The sequence below is a fragment of the Sapajus apella genome, unplaced genomic scaffold (assembly GCF_009761245.1).
Source record: "Sapajus apella isolate SASKATOON/1434 unplaced genomic scaffold, GSC_monkey_1.0 scaffold92, whole genome shotgun sequence".
NCBI lineage: Eukaryota > Metazoa > Chordata > Mammalia > Primates > Cebidae > Sapajus > Sapajus apella.
In genome coordinates this window covers 6,103,230-6,115,719 of record NW_022437032.1, presented here as the reverse complement: position 1 = coordinate 6,115,719, position 12,490 = coordinate 6,103,230, and the positions used below count along the sequence as shown (strand labels likewise).

Sequence of the window (12,490 nt, the reverse complement as noted above, 5' to 3'; positions counted from 1 at the left end):
GCTACTCAGGAAGCTGAGGCAAGAGAATTGCTTCAAGTTGGGAGGCGGAGGTTGCATTGAGCCAAGTTCGTGCCATTGCACTCCAGCCTTGGCAACAAGAGTGAAACTTCATCTTAAAAAAGAAAGGAACAGCTTTCCGTGCTACCTGCCGAGGGCTCCATACAGCGTTGTTCTGGATTCCTGTCATAACTTAAAGGAAAATTTTCACAATGTTTGGAGCCCCTGATGTCCTGCAAATGAAGGAGGAGGATGTCCTTAAGTTCCTGGCTGGAGGAATCCATTTAGGTGGCACCAACTTTGATTTCCAGATGGAACAGTATATCTATAAAGGGAAAAGTGATGGCATCTACATCATAAATCTGAAGAGGACCTGGGAGAAGCTTCTACTGGCAGCTCGTGCCATTGTTGCCATTGAAAACCCTACTGATGTCAGTGTTATATCCTCCAGGAATACTGGCCAGAGGGCCATGCTGAAGTTTGCTGCTGCCACGGGAGCCACTCCAATTGCTGGCCGCTTTACTCCTGGAACCTTCATCAACCAGATCCAGGCAGCCTTCCGGGAGCCACGGCTGCTTGTGGTTACTAACCCAAGAGCTGACCCAACAGGCTGACCACCAGCCTCTCACGGAGGTGTCTTATGTTAACCTACCGACCATTGCTCTGTGTAACACAGATTCTCCTCTGCGCTAGGTGGACATTGCCATCCCATGCAACAACAAGGGAGCTCACTCAGTGGATGTGATGTGCTGGATGCTGGCTCGGGAAATTTTGCGCATGTGTGGCACCATTTCCCGTGAACACCCGTGGGAGGTCATGCCTGATCTCTACTTCTACAGAGATCCTGAAGAGACTGAAAAAGAAGAGCAGGCTGCTGCTGAAAAGGCTGTGACCGAGGAGGAATTTCAGGGCGAATGGACTGCGCCAGCTCCTGAGTTCACTGCTACTCAACCTGAGGTTGCCGACTGGTCTGAAGGCGTGCGGGTGCCCTCTGTGCCCATCCAGCAGTTCCCTACTGAAGACTGGAGCGCCCAGCCTGCCACGGAAGACTGGTCTGCAGCTCCCACTGCTCAGGCCACTGAATGGGTAGCAGCAACCACTGAATGGTCTTAAGCTGTTCTTGTGTGACCTCTTAAACAACATATAAGATTCATGGAAAATAAACATCGAGTTTCTAAAAAATTTAAAAAAAAAGGAACAGACAAAACCCTTAATTTTTACAACATCTTGAGATAAGTATTACTACCACTCTCATTTGCAGATAAGGAAACTAAAGTCTAGAAGGATTAAGAAATTTGTCCGAAGAAAAAGAAAAAAAAAAAAAAAGAAATTTGTCCAAGATCACACAACTGGTTTCTTGTAAATTATGTAAGAGTATGGCTAGATTTCATAAAGCCACAGGAATTGCCCTTGATGGCAAGGACTATTCTTGAAAAAGCTGTTCTTGGGGCCGGGCGCGGTGGCTCACGCCTGTAATCCCAGCACTTTGGGAGGCCGAGGCGGGTGGATCACGAGGTCAAGAGATCAAGACCATCCTGGTCAACATGGTGAAACCCCGACTCTACTAAAAATACGAAACATTAGCTGGGCATGGGGGTACGTGCCTGTAATCCCAGCTACTCAGGAGGCTGAGGCAGGAGAATTGCCTGAACCCAGGAGGCGGAGGTTGTGGTGAGCCGAGATCGCGCCATTGCACTCCAGCCTGGGTAACAAGAGCAAAACTCCGTCTCAAAAAAAAAAAAAGAAAAAGCTGTTCTTTTTCCGTCTCTGCACCCCAGGGCCTAAATCAACACCCTAGGCACTTGATAAGTGTTTGGTAAATATTGGTTGAATGAGTGAATGAATGAATGATTGGTTGAATGAATGAATGAATGAATGTTTGAATGAAACTATTCATGAATTCAACTGAGTTTGCTGTGAAAAGAAAAAAACTGAAGATTAAAAAAAATCGGAGCGTATTTTCCCACTAGAGCATAAGTGAGCAAAGGTTTTTTTATAAAGAGACAATAATTTTTTTTCTTTTTTTTTTTTTTCTACTTTTGCTACCCCACCCCATTTTTTTTTTTCTTTTGAGGCAAGGTCTCACTCTGTCACCCAGGCTGGAGTACAGTCACATGATTACCACTCACTGCATCCTTATCTCTTGGGCTCAAGTGATCCTCCCACCTCGGCCTCCCAAGTATTTGAGACACAGACTCACACCACTATGTCTGGCAAAGTTTATTTTTTTCTGTAGAAACAAGGTTACCCAGGGTGGTCTCAAACTCCTGGGCTCAAGTGATCCTCCCACTTCAGCCTCCAAAAGGCTGGGATTACATATAGTAGATTTTTTTTCTTTTCGAGATAGAGTCTTGTTATTTTGCCCAGGCTGGAGTGCAGTGGTGGGATCTCAACTCACTACAGCCTCTGCCTCCCGGGTTCAAGAGAGTCTCCTGCCTCAGCCTCCCAAGTAGCTGGGATTACAGGCATGCGCCACCGTGCCTGGCTAATTTTGTATTTTTAGTAGAGATGGGGTTTCTCTCTGTTGGTCAGGCTGATCTCAAACTCCTGGCCTCATCCTCCCAAAGTGCTGGGATTACAGGTGTGAGCCACCACACCCAGACTATTTTATTTTATTCTTTTTTTTTTTTTTTTTTTTTGAGACAGATTCTCACTCTGTCCCCCAGGCTGGAATGCAGTGGCTTGATCTCAGCTCATTGCAACCTCTGCCTCTCAGGTTCAAGCGATTCGCTTGTCTCAGCCTCTCAGGTAGCTGGGATTACAGGTGTGTGCTACCACACCCAGCTAATTTTTGTATTTTTAGGAGAGACAAGGTTTTGCCATGTTGGCCAGGCTGATCTTGAACTCCTGACCTCAAGTGATCTGCCCACCTCAGCCTCCCTAAGTGCTAGGAATACACGTATGAGCCGCCACACCTGGCCCTCTCCAATATGTAAGTAGGGAATATAGAGTTAAATGTTTCAGTATTTTATTCCATTTATTTTTATGTTTTTGAAAAACAAATCTTTATTGTCTGGAAATATGTATTTTTAAAAATCTCCAGCAAAAGATGCTATTCTCTATTTCCCCATCTTCTTTTTCTTTTTTTTAAGACAGAGTCTTGCTCTGCCACCCAGGCTGGAATGCCGTAGTGTGATCTCCGCTGCAACCTCCGCCTCCCAGGTTTAAGCGATTCTCCGGCCTCAGCCTCTTAAGTAGCTGGAATAGCAGGCATGCACCACCATGCCCGGCTACTTTTTGTATTTTTTGTAGAGATAGGATTTTACCACATTGCCCAGGCTGGTCTTGAATCCTGATCTTAAGTGATTTGCCCACCTCAGCCTCCCAATCATTTCTCCATCTTCGTCCACACCTCTGATATAAAGAACATTATTACACCTTATTAAAATTTCACCCAGATGTCCAGACAACGCTCCATCTATGTATTCTTCTGTAATTGCAAGACCTGCCTGGCCAACATGGCAAAACCCTGTCCCTGCTAAAAATACAAAAATTAGCTGGGTGTGTGGGGGGTGACTATCCCAGCTACTCGGGAGGCTGAGGCAGGAGAATCGCTTGAACCCAAGAGGCAGATGTTGCAACTGAGAGGTGCCACTGCACTCAGCCTAGATGACAGAGCAAGACTCCGTCTCAAAAAATAAAAATAAAATAAAATAAAATACTGATAACACACACACACACATTCACACACATGAAAATCAGTTCCTGTTTCTTTTGTCAACCTGAAATAAAGAATCATAATCCAGTGGTTTTTTTTTTTTTTTTTTTGAGACAGAGTCTTGCTCTGTCCCTGAGGGTGGAGTGCAGTGGCACTATCTTGGCTCACTGCAACCTCTGTCTCCCGGATTCAAGTGATTCCCCTGCTTCAGCCTCCTGAGTAGCTGGGACTACAGCCGAGCGCCATCACGCCTGGCTAATTTTTTGAATTTTAGTAGAGATGGGGTTTCACCATGGCCAGGATGGTCTGGATCTCCTGACCTCATGGTCCACCCGCCTCGGCCTCCCAAACTGCTGGGATTATAGGTGTGAGCCACTGTGCCCGGCCGAGAATCCAGTTTTAAAGAGTGTATTCAAGAGAGAAGCTGTGAATGGTCACTCGGAAACACAAACTCCAAAGAAATGGGGGATGCTCAAAAGTTAAAAGTTAAGGTCTTGCTTATATAGGCAGAAAACAAAGAAATTTAACAGGATTATGATTTTTTTTTTTTTTTTTTTTAAGAAATGGGGTCTCCAGGCTGGGCGCGGTGGCTCAAGCCTGTAATCCAGCACTTTGGGAGGCCGAGGCGGGTGGATCACGAGGTCAAGAGATCGAGACCATCCTGGTCAACATGGTGAAACCTCGTCTCTACTAAAAATACAAAAAATTAGCTGGGCATGGGGGCACGTGCCTATAATCCCAGCTACTCAGGAGGCTGAGGCAGGAGAATTGCCTGAACCCAGGAGGCGGAGGTTGCGATGAGCTGAGATCGCGCCGTTGCACTCCAGCCTGACTAACAAGAGCGAAACTCCGTCTCAAAAAAAAAAAAAAAAAAAAGAAATGGGGTCTCCCTGTATTGCTGAGGCTGGAATGTAGTGGTGCGATCAGGGCTCATAGCCGCTTCAAACTCCTGGGCTCAAGCCATACTCCCATCTCAGCCTCCTAAGTGGCTGGGATTCCAGGCGTGAACCACTGCACCTGGCTTCATTACAACATTTTCTATACAAGGCTGGTTTATGAGTTACAACAATTTAATTAGTTATGGTTTGTTTTCTTTTCCATACAGTTTGTTTTATTTCCTTTGTAGTTTTAAAGAGTGTATTTAACATTCCATCTCAAGACAGTATGATGATAGTCATGAAGTCTTTGTGTGAGAAAGGTAAGAGGGAAGTTATTGTGTAATGAAGATGAACAGTGAAGAGGGAAGGGGTCTTCCTGGTGCTCTTTAGTCATTTACAATATTTTCCAGGCTGGAATGTAGTGGCACAATCTCGGCTCACTGCAACCTCTGCCTCCCAGGCTCAAGTGATTCTCCTGTCTCAGCCTCCTGAGTAGCTGGGATTACAGTCGCCCGCCACCACACCCAGCTGATTTTTGTATTTTTAGTAGAGATTGGGTTTCACCATGTTGGCCGGGCTGGTCTCAAACTTCTGACCCCATGATCCGCCCACCTCGGCCTCCCAAATTGCCGAGATTACAGGCATGAACCACCACCCGTTTACAATATTTTCTAAAACAATGTAGGTACACAAGAGGGCTAATTATAATCAGAGATAGAGAGGTAACACCTGCCTAGGTTACAGCTGTATAAGTTACAGAGGACTTGCATACCATAATCACATTCCCTTAAGGCTTGAAATACTTTAAAGTTTCAACAGTTCAGATTTTGAAATACTTATTTTCTTTTTTTTTTTTTTTTCATTTTTCTTTCTTTCTTTCTTTTTCAGTTATTAGAGCTCCTATAGCTGAAAATACTTATTTTCACACTTCGATGCTTAAAAGTCTCCCAAGGGCCACTGTGCCCGGCCCAAATGGTTGTATTCTTTTGAGTTTCTGATTGGTCTCTCCAAAGGAGGCAATGAGATATGCCTTTATGTCAGTGAGCAGAGGGGTGACTTTGAATAGAATGGGAGGCAAGTTGGCCCCAAGCAGTTCCCACCTTGACTTCCCTTTAGCTTAGTGATATGGGGGCCCCAAGATTTATCTTCCTTTCACATCATCATAGCCAAAAGCGGAAAAAAGTTACTGGGGGCAGTGGCTCACGTCAGTAATCCCAGCACTTTGGGAGGCTGAAGTGGGCAATCACTTGAGGTCAGGAGATCCAGACCAACCTGGCCAACATGGTGAAACTCTGTCTCTGCTAAAAATAAAAAAATTAGCCAGGTGTGGTGGTGGGTGCCTGTAATCTCAGCTACTCAGAAGGCTGAGGCACAAGAATCACTTGAATCCAGGAGGCAGAGATTGCAGTGAACTGAGATTCTGTCACTGCACTCCAGCTTGGACAACAGCAAGACTCCGGGTCAAAAAGAAGGGGTGGGGGAAAGGTGAAAACAATCCAAATACCCATCAACTAATGAATGGATAAACAAAATATGGTATAGTCATACAATGGAAAATTAACAACAACAACAAAAAAGATGAGGCGGGGCTTGGTGGCTTATGCCTGTTATTCCAGCACTTTGGGAAGCTGAGACAGAAGGACTACTTGAACCCAGGAGTTTGAGACCAGCCAGGGCAACATAGTGAGACATCATCTCTGCCAAAAAAAATTTTTTTTTTTAATTAGCCAGGTGTAGTGGTATACACCTATGGTCACAGCTATTCAGGAGGCTGAAGTGGGAGGATCGTTTGAGCAAGGGAGGTTGAGGCCACAGTGAGCCTCGACTGCACCATTGCACTCCAGCCTGGGCGATAGGGTGAGTTCTTGTCTCAAAAGAAAAAAAAATGAAGAATGATGTACTGAAAGAAATATGCTGCATACTACAATGGGCCAAAAGGGCATGAACCTTTTTTTTTTTTTTTTTTGAGACAGGGCTTTACTCTTAGGCTCAAGTAATTCCCTTCTCTCAGCCTTCTGAGCAGCTGGGATTATAGGCATGTACCTCCACAACCCGCTTCAGCAGGCATTAATCTTTTTAATTCTTGAGACAAGGTCTTACTCTGTCACCCATGCTGGAGTGCAGTGACACAATCACGGCTCACTGCAGCCTCCAACTCTTAGTCCCAAGCCATCTTCCTGCTTTTGTCTCCCACATATCTGGGACCATAGGTACATGCCACTATGACCAGCTGTTTAAAAAAAATTTTTTTTTTTTAGAGATGGGGTCTTGCGATGTTGCCCAGGCTGGTCTCGAACTCCTGGGCTCAAGCGATCTTCCCCGCTTGGCCTCCCAAAGTGCTGGGATTGGAGGCATGAGTCACTGTGACTAGCCAGGCATTAATCTTGAAAATGTTATGCTAAACGAGAAAAGCCAGACACAAAAGGCCACATATTGTATGATTCTATTTCTAGGAAATGTACAGAATAGGCAAATCTATCATGGATTATTAGTTGTCTAAGCCTGGGAGCATAGGGAGAAATGGGGAGTGGCTGCTAATAGATATGAGGCTCCTTAAGTGTGTGATGAAAATGTTCTAAAATTGATTGTGGTGTGGTTGTACAACTCTGTGAATATGCTAAAAACCATTAGATTGAATACTTATTTATTTATTTAGAGACAGAGTCTCGCTCTGTCGCTCAGACTAGAGTGCAGCGGCGTGATTTTGGCTCATTGCAACCTCCACCTCCTAGGTTCAAGGGATTCTTCTGCCTTGGCCTCCTGATAGCTGGGATTACAGGTGTGCACCACTGTGCCTGGCTAATTCTGTATTTATAGTAGAGATGGGGTTTCACCATGTGGGCCAGGCTGAACTCCTGACCTCAGGTGATCCATAGTCTCGGCCTCCCAAAGTGCTGGGATTACAGGACAAGCCACTGCACCTGGCAGATTGAATACTTTAAAGGAAAAAATTGTATGATATGTAAATTATATTTCAATAAAGCTGTTATATATACATATATTTTTTAATCCAGTAAAAAATCTCACTCCCACTTTTATTCTCCATTGAACCAATTCCCATCACTACCTGTCCCTTGCCATGGACACACACATAAACAAACACACACAAACGCACACCCCTAACTACTATTGTTAGTTTCTTGCGTTTTTCCAGTTTTTATGTGCATAAAATACAGATTATTTTCCCCCAAGCTTTTTTTGAAAAAAAATTTTTTTTTGAGACAGAGTCTTGCTCTGTTGCCAGGCAACAGGCTGGAGTGCAGTGGCGTGATCTCAGTTCACTGCAACCTCGACCTCCCGGGTTCAAGCAATTCTCCTGCCTCAGCCTCCTGAGTAGCTGGGACTACAGGCACGCACCACCCCGCCTGGCTAATTTCTTGTGTTTTAGTAGAGACGGGGTTTCACCATGTTGGCCAGGATGGTCTCAATCTCTTGACCTCATGATCCACCCGCCTCGGCCTCGCAAAGTGCTGGGATTAAAAGTATGCCACCGTGCCTGGCCCTGGGACTTCTTTTATATGTGGCACTAATGCCATTTATGTGGGTTCCACCCTCATGACCTAAACCCTTTCCAAGGCCTCACCTCCTAATACCATCCCATTGGTGATTAAGTTTCAACATATGAATTTGGTAGGGGAGACACAAACATTCAGATTTTAGCACTGCTCCTCTGGCTCCCCAAAATTCATGTCCTTCTTGCATGCAAAATATATTCATCCCATCCCAATAGCCCCTAAAGTCTTAAATCATTCTATCAGCCTACGCTTGTAATCAATCCAGCACTTTGGGAGGCCGAGGTGGGTGAATCATTTGATGTCAGGAGCTCAAGACCCGCCTGGCCAACGTGGTCAAACCCTGTCTCTACTAAAAATACAACAAAATTAGCTGGACATGGTGGCACAGTCCTGTAATCTCAGCTACTCAGGAGGCTGAGCTGAGAGGATCGCCTGAACCCGGGAGGTGGAGGTTGCAGTGAGCCGAGATCACAGCTGCACTGCAGCCTGGCTGACAGAGCAAGACTCTGTCTCAAAAAATAAAATAAAACAAAAATAAGACACTGGTAAGACTCAAGATACAATTCCTCCTGAAGCAAACTGCTCTCTAGCTGTGAACCTGTGAACTCAGACCAAAATACATTGATGGGACAGGCATGGGACAGACATTCCAGAAAAGAGAAATAGGAAGGAGGAAAGAGGTGAGAGATCCGAAGCAAGTCTAAAACCTTACGTCTCAGGAACAATCTTTGACTCAAGGCTCTGCCCTCCAGGCCCACTGGGGGCTGTGCCCTGCCTTCTGGACCCACTGGGATGGAAGTCCTGCCTCCAGGGTTTGACCCCCAAGGCTCTGAGTGTTCTGTTCCCACAGCTTTGCTGGGTGCAGCTCATGCCACAGGTCTCATGGAGTCATGTGCCTGTGGCTGTCCCAGGCTGGCATCACGCTCTGGTGGTGCAACTGGTCTAGAGTCTCAGGGTGGCCCCACCCCTGCAGGCACCCCACACCCATAGCTCCACTGGGCATTGCCCTTGTGGGGGCTCTCCACAGAAGCCCTGCTGCTGCCATGCTTTTCTGCCAAGGCCCTGAGGCCTTCTGGGGGCATCCTTTGAAACCTGGGTGGAGGCAGCCACGCCCCCACAGCTTGGCTCGGCACAGCACACCCCAAATCAGGGCCCACTGGAGCAGCCTCTGGGGTGGCTGAGGAGGTAGAAATGGAGTGTGAAGGGCAGAGTTGAGAGGCAGTGGCAGCCAAAGTCCCACAGACATCTGTGGCCCCTCCTTTGACATTGCTCAGTCCCCTGGGCCCTGGCACAAGGGGCCTATCATGGGAGGAGCAGCCCCAGTCATCTCTGAAATGTCTTTGGGGTCCTTCTTTTTTTGTTTTTGTTTTGAGACAGAGTTTTGCTCTTGTTGCCCAGGCTGGCACAATCTCGGCTCACTGCAACCTCTGCCACCTGGGTTCAAGCGATTCTCCTACCTCAGCCTCCCGAGTAGCTGGGATTACAGGCATGCACCACCCTGCATGGCTAATTTTGTATTTTCAGTAGAGACAGGGTTTCTCCATATTGGTCAGGCTGGTCATGAACCCCCTGGCCTCAGGTGATCTGCCCGTCTGAGCTTCCCAAAGTGCTGAGATTACAAACACAAGCCACCATGCCCGGCCTTTTTTTTTTTTTTTTTTTAATTTTTATTTTATTATTTTTTTTTAATAAAGACAGGGTTTCACCATGTTGGTCAGGCTGAGGCTGGTCTTGAACTCCCAACCTCAGGTGATCCACCCGCCTTGGCCTCCAAAGTGCTTGGATTACGGGCGTGAGCCACCACGCCCGGCCATTTTTTTTTTTTTTTTTTTTTTTTTTTGGGTCCCGCTGTATTCTCCAGGCTGGAGTGCAATAGCACGATCTCAGCTCACTGCAATCTCTGCCTTCTAGGTTCAAGAGATTCTTTTTTTTTTTTTTTTTTGAGACGGAGTTTCACTCATGTTACCCAGGCTGGAGTGCAATGGCGCGATCTTGGCTCACCGCAACCTCCGCCTCCTGGGTTCAGGCAATTCTCCTGCCTCAGCCTCCTGAGTAGCTGGGATTACAGGCACGCACCACCATGCCCAGCTAATTTTTTGTATTTTTAGTAGAGACGGAGTTTCACCATGTTGACCAGGATGGTCTCGATCTCTTGACCTCGTGATCCACCCGCCTCGGCCTCCCAAAGTGCTGGGATTACAGGCTTGAGCCACCGCGCCCGGCCCAAGAGATTCTTTTGTCTCAGTCTCCCAGGTATCTGGGATTACAGGCGCCCGCCACCATGCCTGGCTAATTTTGTATTTTTAGTAGAGATGGGGTTTCACCTTGAAGGTCAAGCTGGTTTCAAACTTCTGACCTCAAGTGATCCGCCCACCACGGCCTCCCAAAGTGCTAGGATTACAGGCATGAACCACCTTGCCTGGCCTTGGGGTCCTTCTTTCATTCTCTTGGACAACAGAGCCTGGTTTCTGTTGAGATGGCGATCCATACTAATCTCCTTATTAAACATTTCCTGGGGCACACCTTCGTTCTCTCACGCTCTCTCTCTCTCTTTTTTTTTTGTTGAGACAGGGTCTTGCTCAGTTGTCCAGACTGAAGTGCAGTGATGTGATTGTGGCTCTCCGCAGCCTTGACTTCCCAAGCTCAAGTGATCCTCCTACCTCAGCCCCTCAGGTAGCTGGGACTATAGGCACATGCCACCCAGCTATTTTTTTTAATTTTTTGTAGAAACAGAGTCTCTACATTGCCCAGGCTGGTCTCAATCTCCCTACCTCAAGCTATCCTCCTGCCTCAGATTACAGGCCTGAGCCACCACACCCAGCTGTTGTCTCTTCTATAGGCTTTCCATTTTTTTCCAATATGGGTAGGCTGGGAATTTTCAAATTTTTTCTTTCTTTTTCTTTCTTTGTTTCTGGAATTTTCAAACTTTTAAGTTCTACCATTTTGATTAACAGTTCCTTTCTTTTTTTTTTTTGTAAGACAGAATCTCGCTCTGTCACCCAGCCTGGAGTGCAGTGGCGCAATCTTGGCTCACTGCAACCTCTGCCTCCTGGGTTCAAGCAATTCTGACTCAGCCTCCCAAGTAGCTGGCATTACAGGCTCCTGCCACCATGTCCAGCTACTTTTTTGTATTTTTAGTAGAGACAGGGTTTCACAATGTTGGCCAGGCTCTAGCTCTTAACCTCAGGTGATCCACCCGCCTCAGCCTCCCAAAGTGCTGGTGTCACAGGCATGAGCCACCGCGCCCAGCCAACAATTCCATCTTTAAGTCATTTGTCTCCCGCCTCATTTTACTGTAAGTAGTCAAGAGAACCCAGGCGGAACCTTCAATTCTTTCCTTAAAAATAGCTTTAGGCCAGGCACGGTGGCTCACACCTATAATCCCAGCATTTTGAGAGGCTGAGGTGGGCCAGTAACTTGAGGTTAGGAGTTTGAGACCAGCCTGGCCAACATGGAAAACTTCATCTCTACTAAAAATACAAAAATTAGCTGGGCACAATGGCACACACCTGTAATCCCAGCTACAAGGGAGGCTGAGGCATGAGAATCACTTGAAGGCCGGGCGCTGTGGCTCACGCCTGTAATCCCAGCACTTTGGGAGGCCGAGGCGGGTGGATCACGAGGTCAAGAGATCGAGACCATCCTGGTCAACATGGTGAAACCCCGTCTCTACTAAAAATACAAAAAAATCAGCTGGGCATGGTGGCACGTGTTTGTAATCCCAGCTACTCAGGAGGCTGAGGCAGGAGAATTGCCTGAACCCAGGAGGCGGAGGTTGCGGTGAGCCGAGATCGCACCATTGCACTCCAGCCTGGGTAACAAGAGCGAAACTCCGTCTCAAAAAAAAAAAAAAAAAAAGAGAATCACTTGAACCCAGGAGGCAGGGGTTGCAGTGAGCTAAGATTGTGCCACTGCACACCAGACTCCGCAACAGAGCCAGACTCCAACTCGAAAAATGAAAAGAAATAGCTTAAGCTCCACGTCTGCTATTGCTGCTCACAAATTCTTATCTTCTGCAAAATGGTGGGTCATAAACACAATTCAGACAAGTTCTTTGCACTTTATAACAAGAATTGCCTTTCCTCCTGTATTCAGTAACACGTTCCTCATTTCTCTCTGAGACCTCATCAAAATGACCTTTATTATCCATATTTCCACCAACATTCTATTTATGATCACTTAGGTCTTCTTAGAGAAGATTGGGGTTCTCTCTACAGCGTGCTTTTTTTTTTTCTTTTTCCCTTCCTTCCCTCCCTCCCTCTCTCCCTCCCTTCTTTCTTTTCTTCTTTCTTTCTTTCTTACTTTCTTTCTCTCTCTCTTACTTTGTTACTTTCTTTCTTTCTCTCTCTTTCTTTCTTTTTCTTTCTTTCTCTCCTTCCTTCCTTCCTTCCTTCCTTCCTTCCTTCCTTCCTTCCTTCCTTCCTTCCTTCCTTCCTTCCTTC

General features: G+C 46.4%; 1 pseudogene; it reads left to right on the top strand.

The window, feature by feature from the left end:
* Nucleotides 1–209: 209 nt before the first annotated feature.
* On the top strand, nt 210–1,179 carry LOC116535129 (annotated as a pseudogene).
* Nucleotides 1,180–12,490: the final 11,311 nt, after the last annotated feature.